Raw genomic sequence first — 15,136 nt, 5'->3', positions numbered from 1 at the left:
CCTTATAATTATTATGGCAGTATATCTAATCTGCTATCATATTCAATAAAAGATACCAACACCTAATAGGTTTTAGAACAGGTTTATTTCACCTGGAGCAGGGCAGATATTAACCTTCCAAACTACCTTTACCTCACAGCCCCATTCCAGGCTATCTCCCATCCATAATTTCATAAATACTTGTTTATTTTCTCATCTGGTCCACTTCTTCCCTCCAGGCCAGCCATGTGCTTCTTCCACACTAAGCCATGATGGCTCTCTACTTCCTCTCCCTCTTCCAATACCTGTCTCCTTCTAAAGATTGTCTTGTCCTCAGAGCCTTCAAACATTTGCTATACATACCGTATTCTGCCCTGCCCAGGCTTAGACGTTTTAATCAGCCAATCAGGAATAGTTTCTTACACAAGGTTACAAACATAATTTTGAGGAACATGAGTGTCTGTTCACTTGAGCAGTAGCCAGATCTTGGGGGGGGGGGGCGCAACAATTAGCATCAGAATACATAGCACCAGACCAAACCCCAGTACAGTTCCTATTCACAAGTACTTGTTACATATTTTAAAGCCCCTACTCTTGTGTCAGATCCCCCACTCTTTAAATCTCCTGCACCCCAAAATCCCTGCTACTCTATTTGAGAGAGACAGCGCACCTTAAGCAAGAGCAAGCAAGAACAAATAGATTTGAATTTTTAGACTAGTGCATTTAACCTGAAGGTCCTGATGCTACAAAGAAGCCATTAGATGGGATAGGAGAGTCCCCAAAGGAAGGTGGATAGTGCTTATGATGTGAAAGCAGAAGGAATTCTTGGAAGGGAAAAATTTTAAACGTGCAGTGCTTTTTAATTTTTGAGGTGACAAAAATAGTAGTACTGGTGTTATATAAATTATAAAGGACTGACTGAATTCTTGATGATCCAATTTCTTTCTGGTGTAGAGGAAGATGATAACTGCTGCTCATTTTTAAAAAGCAGCTTAACATCTGTAGGCTAACCCTAACGTTGAAACAGTATCATCCTAGTGAAGTCTTGGGAGAAAACTAACAGAGAAGCGAATCTAAACATAGTTAGTGTAAGACGTTGGCAAAGGGCGGTAGGAATCGATAGCCAATCAGCAAACATAAAGGGAGTGTAACAGTTTTGTCTGTTTGTTTTATTTATTTTTTGTTTGTTTGTTTCGTTGGTTGGTTGATTTTGAGACAGAGTTTCTCTGCGTAGCCCTGGCCATTCTGCAACTCACTTTGTAGACCAGGCTGGCCTTGAACTCATAGATTCTCTCGCTCCTGCCTCCTGAGCACCATCCAGCTCAGCAGGTTGTTTTCACTGTTAAAAAAAAAAAAAGAAAAAAAAAGCTAGCAATGTTATAGTCAAGAAATTAACTAAAAACACAACCAAACAAACAAAAAACGAAAACAAAACAAAACACCAAAGCCAACAACAAAACTTGCCCTGGGATTTACAACATAGTTATCTTAGACAAATACACTTAAATCTAGGAAGTAGCCACAGAGCAGTTCCCATCATGAAGTGAATTTATTTCATCATGGATTTAGAAGGCCTCAGAGAAGGCATATCTGTAGCCTTCCTTAGCTTGGAGCTCCACAGTGGGTATCCCCGGCCTGGTAATCCTTCTGCACCGCCACGTTCCTCTCTTCCCTAACAAGAAGACTTTTGGAGTGATGCTTATTAGATAAGAACATATGAACAAGACACAGATTAGAAGTATGAGAAAATGATAGACATGTAGGCCCATTGTCACACAAACGCAGCTGGCTTCCTTGGTCTTGGCTGCTGGCCCTTTAAGTTGGGAGAGAGGTCTTTTCTATTTGGACCTACTGTAAGTCTATATTCAGTTGGAGGAACCCCGATGCTGGCTTCCACACTGGCTTCATAAGTTTATATTCCCACCAGCAATGAATAACTTTCTTTCTGCACATCCTTGCCAGTATTTTTTGGTCATTTCTTTTCTTAATGACAACCATTCTTCTTAAGATAGAATCTTAAAGATTTTGTTTTGTTTTGCTTTCAGTGTTTTGAAACAGTATCTCATGAAGCCAAGGCAGGCTTTAAACTATGTGGTTAGTCAGGTATGACCTTGAAATTTTGATCCTCCTGCCTCTACCTCCTGGGTGCTGAGATTATACCCATGCCCCACTCTGCCAAGTTTATATAGAACTAAAGGATCAAACTGAGGGCTTTGTGGCTGTGTGTATACTGGGAAAGCACCCTACCAACTGAGCCACATCCTAGCCCTCAAAACAGTTCTCCTTAGTAATTCCTTGATATCAGTCATTTTTACTCCTTTTGAGAATTGTATATTAGCCTATTCGTTCATTGGATGATTTACATTTTACGGTTCTTCATATATCCTGGGAATTAAATCTTGTCCTGTGTGTGTGTGTGTGTGTGTGTGTGTGTGTGTGTGTGTGTGTGTGTAGCTGGAAAGGTCTTTCAGTTCTGTGGGCTGCCCTCTTTACTCCAGTAATTGTTTCCTTTGCTCTGAAGAAGCTTGACTTCATGCACTGCCCTTCTTCAATCCCTGGGGCTATTTTCTGAACTAATGAGTACCCACAGAAAATCCTCACCTATGCCTGTATCTTGAGGTGTTTTGCTCAAATCTTCCTCTGGAGGTTTCAGCTGCAGCTGTTGCATTAAGGATTTTGATCTATTTTGAACTGATATTCTTATGCAGGATGGTTTCGTTCTACATGGAGATACCAGGCTTTCCCAGCACCATCAATTGCAAAGGCTGTCTTTTCTCCGATATGTTTTTGACAATTATGCCAAAAATCAGGTGGTTATAAACTTGTGTGGGCTTATTTCTAGGTCCTCAAAGAGGTAGCCACTACTCCGCCCTCCTACCCAGAACTCCAAATTCTTTGTTCCCTAGGATGCCTGGTTGACTTTGATAACGGACTCATCTGACGTCCGTGGCACTGATATCAACATTGCCACTGTGACCGCCATACCCTGTTTTACACGAACATTTGTCTTCATTGTTGTCTTTTGTGAAGTTATGTGGGGTTGGTTGTTATTGTTGTTCTGGTTTTGCCCTGCATTGTAAATTCTAAAGAACGGCCTTTGAATGGCTGAGACACTCCCTGCTGTTGTTAACTGTTGTCCCAACACTCTCTCAGCCATGCTCTAGTTTAGAGTCAGGTCTTAAAAGTAGAATCAAAATGTGGATGGGCCAAGGTTTTGCTAATCTGGTTCTTTCATTAAGAAACTGGACTGGTGTGTAACTTGCCAGAACAAAAAAAAAAAAAAAAAAAAAAAAAGGTCTGCAGACTTTTGACATAGGTGGGCACATGAGAAAGCATTAGCTCAAGGATCTTCCATCACAAGAGAAATAGTCTCTGGATGACAAAGATTCTGTTGAAACTTCCTGCCCTTGTCTCCCATGCCACATCTAGAAAAGCAGGTTCGTGTCCCTGAGTTTTGGAAGTAGGCTTTGCTCCCCACTCTGACAGAGTACCGATACTTGAGTAAGTTTGATGCCTTCTCACTTGCTCTGGCCCTCCTGAACTTTGAGCAGCTTTCTGATTTGGATGTATTAGTAAATGGGAGAGGAAGCAGCTAACAAATTTGCCCTCTGGGTGGCTGGGCTCAGTGTGCCCACTGCCATATGGTGGGTGAAGGAGGAAGCAGAGAGGAGGATTATGGGGGGGGGGTAGGGGAAAGGAGGCTAGGGAGGAAGGGAGGCTGGTGGGGGAGTTCAGGAGAGTAGGGAGGGTGGGGACCTCAGGGAGCATGTAAGCCAGTGAGAATATACTCTTGGGAAGCAGGCTTTGTTGAGAAGCTCCTTTAAATGGAGGGAACACAGGTTATTTAAACCTTTGAGGAATAAGTAAGGAGAGGCTTTTGGAGTGAGTGTGCATCTTTGGCCAGGGTTAAGGTGCTGGGAATGCCTTATTTGCATGAGGAGGAATTCAGCTGGTCTTCTGGAATCCTGAAGCAGGCTCCAATGCATGTGAAGAAATGGATGTGCTAGCAAGGTGAGGGCAGGCACAGAGCAAAAGCTTCCTTCTTCTGTGTCCTTATATAGACTGCCAGCAGGTGTGGCCAGATTAAAGGTGTGTCTACCTGCCTCAAAATTTGGATTAAAGGTGTGAGTCTTTCAGCCTCCAGACCCAAATTAAAGGCCTTTGTCTTCCAGCCTTCAGATCTGTGTCTTCCTACTTCAAAGGTCTGAACTAGAAGTGCATTCACCTACTTTAAACCAAGCAAAAAAGCTCGAAGGTATACCCTCTATCTCTGGACTGTACTTTATTCAAGATGATGTCAAGGTGACAACCAAGAATAACCATCACACCAAGAAAACCCCAGGTATGAGTGACAATGGGAAACCAACTAATATCTTCCTGATGGATTCTAGAGAGCTGCATGTTCCACCCTCGATACTAAAGTGATTCAGATGAGCGAAAAAGCTGTACCTGTTGCAGGAGTAAAAGGGAAAAGAAGCTTTTTAGATATGGACCAATCTGACCTCACAGGTTCATGTTATACTACGGCTTTGCCTGTAAAAAGCTTATGAACGTAGCTTTGTTCGGGACTTGTAAGCTATGAATGATGTGAAATGTTCTATGGCACCAAGTCCTAGGCCTTCCTGGGGTTTACTTGCAGGTTATGGTGGGTTGTGACTTAAATTTGATGCTCTTTTGCAACCCACTAACCAAGCTCAGTTATTCCAGAAGTGAGAAACTCTACTTTCCAATATTGCCGCATTATAGTACTGCAGTGTTTTAACCATCATTTTTGGTGAGATATTAGTCAGAGGCTTGAGAAGACTACAGTTTGAGGGAGTGTTGCTACAGTATACTGATAACGTTTATAGCAAGCTCCAATTAACAGAAAATGTGTACTTAACACAATTTTGGTGCTAAACTCCCTGCTACATCAATTACCTAAGGTGCTATTTCATAAGGCCCAATTCTGAAAACAATTTGGCTAAGATTTTGATTAAAGCAAGGAAAATGGAGGTTAATACCTGCATCAGTTACTTTTCTATTGCTGTGGTAAAACACCACAACTAAGGCAACTTAAAAGGGGGAAGTATATATTTTGGCCCTAAGGTTCCAGCAGGTTAAGAGTCTATGATGGCTAAGCAGAAGCATGTGGCAGGAATAGCTGTAGACTTCCATCTTAAAGCAAGCAGGAAGTAGAGAGCACACTTAAAACGGTACCAAATCTTTTGTTGCCTCAAAGCCCATCCCCAATGACACACTTTCACCAGCAAGGCCAGACTTCCTAATCCTTCCCAAATAGCCACCAACTGGGGACCAAATATTCAAATGCCCAAACTGATGGGGGATGTCTCATTCAAACCATAATACCCAAACAAAATCAGTGTCTAATCTAAAGGTCCCTTTAAATTCAGGATCCCTACAGGCTTCTAGTTATAGTGGGGGCTCTGAATATGGATTTCTTATTCTGTACTTACACCTCTCAGGATTTAAAAGGGATTCACTCAGAGGCTTTGCGTGGATTTGCTTGGTTTAAACAAGTCATCTACCACTCTTGAGTTAAAATGCAGGAAATATATGGGGTGTAACAGGTGGCAGCAAAGCAATCTCAAGCACTTCAGACAGCATCAGCAGTTGAAGAAAGGTGTTTCTTAGAGGTGAGGAAACACACGTGCAGCAGACGCAGAGAAAAAGGACAACAGAAGCAGAAAAAAAAAATCCAGTCTCTTCTGGAGCGCTGGAAGTTTTAAAGTCTCTGAAGAGCTTTCCTTAACTTAGGGTTGGTCGTTTTAAAGAGAACTAGGATGGATAGTTGGCCCACAACTGTTATGTGACCTATCCTGATCTTGCCTTGAACTGGTTGAGCCTGTCCATCAGCAAGGGGCCTTTGGTGGGGGGGGGGGGGGGGGATAAAAGCTTTTGTTTTAAGCTGCCAGGCTTTTGTCTCAAATCAGGAGGATGAAGAAGAAGCTGGCCATCTTAGAAATTGACCAGCTTCATTATCTAGGCATGCTCCTCTCCCTATCTGCTTGCTTTCCAGGCATCTCACTTGGAATTGCACACCAATAGAAGATTTTGAACAACTGTTCAAGACAATAGGATTACTCAGATTTCAAACGAAGGCCTTTGAGGGCAGGAAGTGTTCACCAGGACTTCAGGAAGTCCCCCTGAGAGCAATGTGCAAAGCTACCGGAGTGAAACTCATGGGAGATACTAAAAATGTGGAATGTCTGCCAAGGAAAGCTACGGTAAGTACAGCCTGCCCAGCAGAGAAGCCATTTGTGGACGTCCACAAAAAAAGTCTACAAGAATGGGGCTTCCAAGCCTGTCTGTGCTCATATCATGCCACCATGTGCCCTGCGTGGATATGAAACTAAGATATAGTATTTGCCCTGCTGAGTTTCAGTCTTGACTTAGTCCAATCTTTTACTGTCAGACACCCTATTCCTCTCCTTTGGAATGAATGTTTGCTCTATGATACTGTATCTTAGAAGAATCAATGTATAACTTTTTGTGACTTATATTGGCTCATAGCTAGGGTTTGCCTTGAGCCATAGAGAAGACTTTAACTTTGAAATTTTGAGCTGCTTTGGGATTGTTAAAGCCATGGAGATTTCGGGGAAGGTACAGAATGCATTTTGCATTGAGATGAGATGAGCCTGTTGGGAGCTATAGGAGTGTGGAGAGCTGCTTGTCAGGCTGCTTTGTTACTGAGTTTTCAGTGAGAAACATGAAAACCTGGCCTTCACCTGGAGACAGAGATAAGCAGGATGTTTTGCCAAGTTCCATTCCTTTTGTTTGTGTGAGGATCACAGAGACAGGTGGTTGAGGTAAATAAGTTTGCTGTCTCCATGAACCCCTTCATTGTATTGAAGACTAAAGAAAAGGCTTCATGGAATAAACTAGGTGCAACAGTTTCTACAGACAGCCCTCTTGGACTGATCTTATGTGTAGTGTGTGTGAGTTTTTTGTTTTGTTTTTGCGTTTTGTTTTGTTTTTTAATCCTCACTCCACATTCAGGAACTATTCAACTCTGCCAGCAGGCTCTGGCATAGAAGTGTCATAGTATAACAAGGTATAGTTTGGGTATTGCTGATCCCACAGATTTGAAGAAAGACCATTGACCCAAATCATGGCCAAATTAACTAAAGCAAAATTTTTCTTCATGTATGTGGGCTGTCCTAACCTAAGGTAGAGTTCAAGATATCAGCCTTGGACATGGGAAGATAAGGGATTTTACAGCTCAGGAGTGGGGGGTTTCCAAATGGAGCATTTGGCAGGCAAATAGACATAGTTACAGAAGCAGAACATAAGCATAACAAGTTGGTCATAACAACCTCTTGAGACAAAGACATATTTGCAGGGTGGTTATAACAAAGTGGTCAGAACAACTCTTTGAAACAAAAGCAAGGTTGTTGCTTCCTGGAACAGACAGTACAGAACCATTTGTAGCTGCTGGCTGGTTGGGTGCTGTGTGGTACTATCAGCCTCCCACCACAGCTGTCAGAGATTCATCATTTATTCTCGGGTCAGGCGATGTCTTGTTAGGCCTGCCCTCCAGCCCATGCCTCTGCTATGCTCAGCACAGCAGCTTGACCAAGAGCTGTAACACTTTGGTATCATCACAGAATATGGAATGTCTGAATTTCTGACGATACCAGCCATCTGAGTTTCTGAATCCTGGAAAAAAAAAAAAAAAAAAAAAAAAGGATCTTTGCTTTTGAATTGAAATAATCCAAATAAAAACATATGTTGGGGGATTTGTTTTGTATTGCAAATAGGTTGTATTTACTCTGTCATGAGTGATCAATAAAATACCATGATAGAAAACAAATTATAAAAAGCAAGAAAGTTATAAGCTTCGTTCAGTTGAGTTGCTATGTACATTAAACAATCACTTAACACACTTAGGGCATTGATGGTTCAGTGATCAAACTCTTGCCTGCCACTTAGCAGGCTTAGAGGAGGTCACTGTAGTGCACATAGTTTGTCTGTAAACAGGAAAGTCTGTAAACTGGCACTCCCAGCCAGGCTACTGCCCATTTGCTTCCTTCTTTATACTGAAAGTCATTATTTAGCATTATTTAGAAACTGAATTCAGAGTCTCCCATCCAAAAATAAAAATGGGCAAAAGATTACAAATTATCTCAGAAGATATTCTATTTGAAGATTTGCTGATAAAAGCAAGACTCTGGCTTAAAGGGCAGAAGAAGCCTCACACATGCCATGACCCAGTTCAAAACATGTCCAGACCACTTTCCTGTGTGATTCACCAGCTATCCATGGCCTGAGGAGGGGCCAAATGTACTAAGAAGCTAACTAACATCTTACCCATGTTTGGGCCATCTGCCCTATTTCGAGTGGGCAGGGCAGAGACATTCACTGTGGCTAAGCAGAGTCCTCTGACAAATGTTTCAAACATTATAGGTTAACAGAGCACAGAGCTATGCAGCAACAACTGATTATGTACATAAAAAGGCACTCACATCCCAGGGCAGTGTCTGCTCAACAGTGTCTGCACGTCACCAGCCCCAGTGCTGGGCCTGGGTAGTCAGAATTCAAATAGTGAGTTCTGAAGTGAAGAGGTAGAAACCCAAGGCAGGTGAGGTAAATCTACTCATTCACAGACTCCCTGCACAGAGGCAGACCTACTGTATAAGAGCACAAGAGGGGTCCAAGTTGTCATGTTTAAAAATAAGATAGGCCTACAGCTGATGGAATGCATCTGTCTACTCCTGGGTTAAGAACAAGATGGGCTCCTTTTGAGACAATTGCAAAGGAGAGTAGAATCCTTCTGGAATACAAGGGGTAGGTTTCCCACACATTGGTATTCCAAGCTCCACTCCTTCCCAGAATACCCACACATAGTCTCTGATATAGTTAAAGGTCAAGCCAAACTCTAGGACATTCACACCAAACCCACACTCTGCCTTTCCAACTTCCTCTTCATACCTTGCCCAGGCTTGGAGGTATACTCTAATCAGGTGATTTCTGGTCTCACCTGGGTTTACAGCCCTAATTCATTTCTTTTATTCTGAGTATTTCAAGTTTGCCAGTCTGGGGAAGTGTTAAAATGAGCAAGACCTGAAAGTCAGATGCTATTTACAATTAATATCTTTGAACCTCAAGATCAAATATTTTCAAGTATGTAGGTGTTTTGACAGAAGTATCCTGGGAGAGGACAAATGCCGCTTATAGGAAAAAGCATGAGGGTACTCCTTGTAGCAGTAGTCATCAATCCTGTCCTTCTCCTGTTTAATGGAAACCAGATGGATTTCACTTCTACCTGATGAGGTCAGATCACACTTTTGACCTCCTTGTCTACTTGTTTTCACTCAGAGTAACATCTCAGCAGTTGCTGATGGAGCTGATATCAACATAGAAAATCTGAGCCAACATGATCATCCTGAGATTCACTGCTCAGAATCATCCAAAATGTCCTTCTAGATGTGATACCTAGCCAGTGAGTGACCAGCTCGGTGCTGTGGTCACACATCTTCCTGCTCTGCTACCCCTTCTGGCCACCTTGAGGACACTTCCAAATAAACTAGTCAGATATATATTTTTTTCATCTGCATCAGAGAAGGGACAAAATGACATGTCTGTCCACAATTCTTTTTCAGGTCCTATCCCAGGTTACACTGAGTATGCCAGGTCCATTGCTCTTTAATTTCACAGAACAGGCTCATACTTTTCTCTGCTGGAAATCTGACCAGCAATAGAGTCAAGGCAACCAAAGTAGTAGAGTATCTTCATGGCACCATTGTACAAAGCTGAGGAGCAATTGTCATCATTTCTTAATACAACCTTGAAACATGGGCACAATTGTGAAAAAAATCATCTTTTGTGCATCTTATAGACCCAATTAACTTCCTCATTTGCCTCTATTCTCAGTAAAGATATGACCCCAAGTAGGTCCGAATTGTTTGAGACAACAGGAAGAAAAATGTCTCACAATCTCACTCTTCCCTGACAAAAAGCAAGGAGCATTCTCTCGAAGCCTTCACTAGCTAAGACCACTGGAGGCTCACAATCTACAGTCCCCAGTAGACCTAGTCTTCATGACAGCAGACCATTTCTGCATCCCACCCCACAAACTGCAAGATTGACCAATATCTCTGAACACAGCCATCACTGAGTCAACTCTGCCTAGAGAACAACTGTAAGAATATCCTTGATCTGATACCAGCTCTAGAAGCTGCCTCAGCGCTACCGAGCAGTGTTGTCCCAAGCTCTGGACTTGAGCATGGCAGATCCGACATTTCCACATCATGGTGACAAAAGTGACTTCACAACCCTGTTTGGACAGGAAACTAAGCTAAAAGGCAAGGAAGCTAATACAAGCATGATCAATACTTTCCCCAGACATTCAAAAATAAGACTGAGTATTGATGACATTCAAAAAGAGAACCTTCTAGAACTATGTATTCTATTTCTAGCTCTTTACTTCATGAGTAAATTTCCAAGCTGTTGTACTCATCATGTGCCTCTGAGAAACAAAGCAGATGCATCTGTCCTGATGAGAACAACATGCTCCTGACAAGAACACTGGGATTCAAGAAATTCTGATGTGCTTGCCAGGCCAGGGAAGGGAAGAGAATCAAAGCAAAATGGACTGTGCAGATGTGAGCTGCATAATCATTACCCAGGACCTCAAGGAATCCACAGGATGAACACACAAAATGCAGTGGAGGGAAGAAATGGAGTAGTTGGCAATTTCTGGATTTGTTTTCTGTGAGACTCATTCTGGAGCATCTTCTGTTTTGTCCATGGGTTCTTTTTTTATATAATTTTTTATATTAATTACAGTTTATTTACTTTGTGTCCCAGCTGTAGCCCCCTCCTGCTGGGTTGATATCCAGCAGGTGGAGCTGAGAGGAGGGTGGCCAGTCCAATTGGACGCCCTCCGTGGTTGAGCAGGATGGTGAGTGTTGATGGCCCGGACCTCCCTGGATGCCCCAGGGAATAAAACACCACCAAGCCGGGAGATCTGTCAAAGCAGGAATTCGGTTTATTGAATAAAACGGTCCTTTTTATAATTTTGGGTCAGGAGGCAAGATTAAGGAAGTGAGGTAAGATGACATAGAGGGCAAGGTTAGGTAGTGCAAGGAGAGGTGGGCCAGCGACAAAACTTTACGTAATAGTTACCAGGCAGGATTGATTTTAAGGAGAATATGCTGAATCACTTTTGCCCGGAAGTGGCACCTCTTAAATCAGAAGCTAAAGACAAGTCTCCAAACTTGAGCCAGGCTAAGGTAGATACAGCAGGCCTTATCAGGCCCAACACCCTCCCTCATTTCCTCCCAATCCCACCCTCCCTCCTTCATCTCCTCCTTGCCCCTTTCTAAGTCCACTTATAGGGGAGGTCCTCCTCCCCTTCCATCTGACCCTAGCTTATTAGGTCTCATCAGGACTGGCTGCAATGTCCTCCTCTGTGGCCTAGCTAGACTGCTCCTCCCACGGGGGGTGGGGGGGAGGTCAAGGAGCTAGCCATAGAGTTCATGCCAAAGACAGTCCCTGTTCTCCTTACTAGGGAAGCCACTTGGATACTGAGCTGCCATGGGCTACGTCTGAGCAGGGGTTCTAGGTTATATCCATGTATGGTCCCTGGTTGGAGAATCAGTCTCTTGTCCATGGGTTCTAATGAGGTCACTTTACATACAGGCTTAGCTGAATGCCTCAAGGCACATACTATCCTGTCACCCTACCCTTCCACAGCCACCCTGTCTAGTTTTCTAGTGTTGAATCTTAGAAAAACATCCACACAAACAGGTCTGTACAGGTTTTGTTGTTGTTTGAGTTCAAGGGATATCAAGACACTCAGGTTGTATTTCTTAGGTCAAAAGCTAATATTTAAATACTGATTTGTTAGGATGACTAATCCGATTTTTAAAAAAAGGCAAGTTCCAAGCTGGGCATGGTGGTGTGCACCTTTACTCCCAGGCAGAGGCAAGCAGATCTTGAGTTCAAGGCCATGGGCTGCCAACATTCCTGACAAGATTAGCCTGGCCAGGCAGGCAAGTCAAGGGAAAAACATATGCAATGGGTATAAACATCACAGGCCTGTCAGCTTTAGGTGGGAAGCACCCCACAAAATCCAATTTTATGCTTCCAAAGATGATCTGTGTGTCCTTTAATATTCCTTTCCAGTTTGGGACAACACATGAGTAGCCATCCTAGGCTGTTCCAAATCAAGGAAGAATTCTCAAAACAACACACGACCAATTGCCTGGCAACTTTAAAATCCTTTACTAAGTAGCAAATGGAAAATTATGAGTGGATGACTGCTCTGAGGTCCCCTCTGATAATCAGTAGATGGAGAGAAAATGCTTGAAGGGCAGCAGCCAACATGACAAAGAAAAAAACACAATTACAAATTTGTGGTTAAGATTTTAGGGAAGCCTCCTCTAGCCACACAGAATGAGACAGAACCCTGAGGTCTACTGATGGAGAGCCACCAAGATGGCTCAAAGCTAGGGGCCAACAGCCATTGTCACATGCCAAGGAATGCAGATTTTAATGTCCCACTTTTGAGCCATGGTTGGGGTGGGGGTATCAAAGAAAAGATGACACCCATCACTTCTAGCTACCATGTCTTCTGAGACGTGAATGCCCATCTGCTCGGTTAGTGGAGGAAACCATAAAGGCTGCCAATGTTCTCTCACAGGCTGCAATGAAACTGCTTCTGCCAGGAACATCTGATTGGGATTTTCATGACTGTTCTGGACAGAAAGATTCAGACAGGATTCTGTGCCAGGCATTTCACATATTTAAGGTAGATAATCTCATCAGCATCTTCTAAATCTAATAGCCAGAAGACTCCTTGATTCAGGCACTAACCATCACTTCTAGACCTGACTGATCAACACACATCTTGAAGGGTGTCCTAAGGTCAATGTGATCCCTTTACCTCGTATCCTAATATTGAGGAACCCAACCCTGCCCCCATCCCATTACCAGCTTAGAACAGAGGAAAAGGATTTGTCTGAGAGATTTCAGAGGAAGATGGGGGCAGATGCAACCGGTAATTCTAATACAGACTTTTGCCCTGCTGAGACCCACATTTCATCCTCAATGCTTCGCAAAATCAATGTGACCATTCACCAGCACAGAATCAAGAACAAGACGGGGCTTACAAAACAGAATGAAAGTAGCCTGGACATGCCATAACTCACGGACAGCTTACTGATGAGAAATGTTGAGAAAGCAGTTTGGCAAGCACATCAGGTCCATTTAGAGAAACTGGTAGGGCCAGTATGATGGCTCAGAGGATAAAGGCAGTTGTCACCAAGCCTGATGACCAGAATTTGATCCCTGGCACTTCCATTGTACAAAAGAGAGGACTTCTGCAAGTTTCCCTTAACCTCTGTATTTGCATGTAGTGGCCCCTTTCCCTCTCTACCCACATAAAAGGAGAAACAGTGGTACCCTCCCATTAGAGCCCATGATCTTCCCAGCTACAAGCTTTTGACTGGGTTTACAGTACCAGATGCAAATTCTCTCCCCTGGAGCAGGCAATAGAAAAGCAGTTGCTTGTACACCTAATATTTATGCCAATAGTGCAAGCAGTGGGAACACCTTGGCTGCCGAGTTGGTAATATTGCACATGTGGTCCACAACGGAGCGAGACTGTTGCTAATTCTCCCCCCAAAGCCTATTTAGCATGTTCTGGAAATATGGAAGCTATTCATCAAGAAGCTTCCAGCTTAGTCCCAAACTGATTTTTTAAACATGTCTTGCAACAAAGTATGCATCTTCAGAATTAAGGTCTTATCACCTAGTTCTGGTGAGCAGCCAAGAGCACTGGCAGCAGGCCCTGACGTTTACTGGGTCTTCCGGACTGTGATTTTTATTAATAACCTTATGAATCTGGGATCATTTGCCTCCCACCCAGGCTACAGCTTTGTTCTGACTTTTTAACCACTGTTTTAACAACTAGCACCAGCTGTTGAGGGATTTTTCTCACTCTCTTGGGCATCATTTGTGCCTTTCAGCTGTGCCTTGTCCTTGTATGCTATGTGAGCTGATTTCCCATTCTTATGTAGGCGTAACTCATATCATTTAGATGCTTTCCTAAGTCTGTAAAACACTTGGAGGCTAGCATTAGATGCATACAACAAAACCCTCTTCGCAAATGATGGGCAGGAGCTCTGAAGGCCTTCCACCACACTAAACAAGTGCCAACTCCCTTCAGGAATCATCCCCTAACTGGATACTGTAAGAAAATTATCAAAGCCCAACACAGAATGAAAAATGTTCCTTTGTGTCAAAGATTTCCTTTAAAAAAAAAATCAATGTTGTGTACAATGGTATGAGTGGAAGGTACCATCTCACATGACCCTACACAATCCAGTCATTCTCCATGAACCATCCCATTACCTCATCCTGGGGGTGTTGTCAAAGAGCTGTCATGGACCTTCCCCACCTCCAGACTCAGGGTTAGGGCTGGCCCTCAGTGCTCTGACTGACTAGTCTAGGGCTAAGGAAGAGTACAGCCTGGCTGAACTTTCTCCCCAGCTGTACCTGTACAGGCTTTCTGAGTGGTATAATCCCTCAAGGCCTAGTGGTGGCTTACTGTTACCTTTCTATTAGTCATACCTGGATGCTGACAGGAATCCAGAGCGGGTGACCAGTTTTTAGCCCTGGTATGCTTTCTTGTAGGAAAGAAGAATACACAGCTTAGTCTAAGGGATAACCGCCTACCTTTGGAGTAAGCACAGACTTTCATCTACATGGCTCTATCATGTATACCTTAATAAAAGTCTTACTTAGTCCTCAAAGCTCTCCAAAGGCTAAAGAACCATTTTTACGTTCGTTTTCTTTGAAACTCTAACTGATTCAAATCTTCCCACATTTTTGTGGTTGTTTATCCTACATAGCACCCCCCTTTTTTTTCTCATCCCCTCTTGATTGCTCTGGTACTCCACAAAACAAATTTCCCTGCTAGTCTAAATCACTCATCTCTCCTACCTCACTAAAAATTCCTTCCTAGCATGGTATCAGCAAAACCGTTAAATTCCTCTACTATCCTCAAGGTCCTTAACTCTAATGTGAATCCAGTCATATACAGCCTGGCAAACTTGGTATCAAAAACTGTCTGCTCATGCTAAACTCTCTAAATAATGCCGGCCTTTTTTGTTGTCCTCCAGTCTCCAATGCTTCATATGAGCCAGTTCAC

Source organism: Psammomys obesus, unplaced genomic scaffold, assembly GCF_907164565.1.
Source record: "Psammomys obesus unplaced genomic scaffold, mPsaObe1.curated_primary_1811, whole genome shotgun sequence".
NCBI lineage: Eukaryota > Metazoa > Chordata > Mammalia > Rodentia > Muridae > Psammomys > Psammomys obesus.
The sequence above is the reverse complement of the archived record's forward strand: the minus strand, read 5'-3'. Positions refer to the sequence as shown.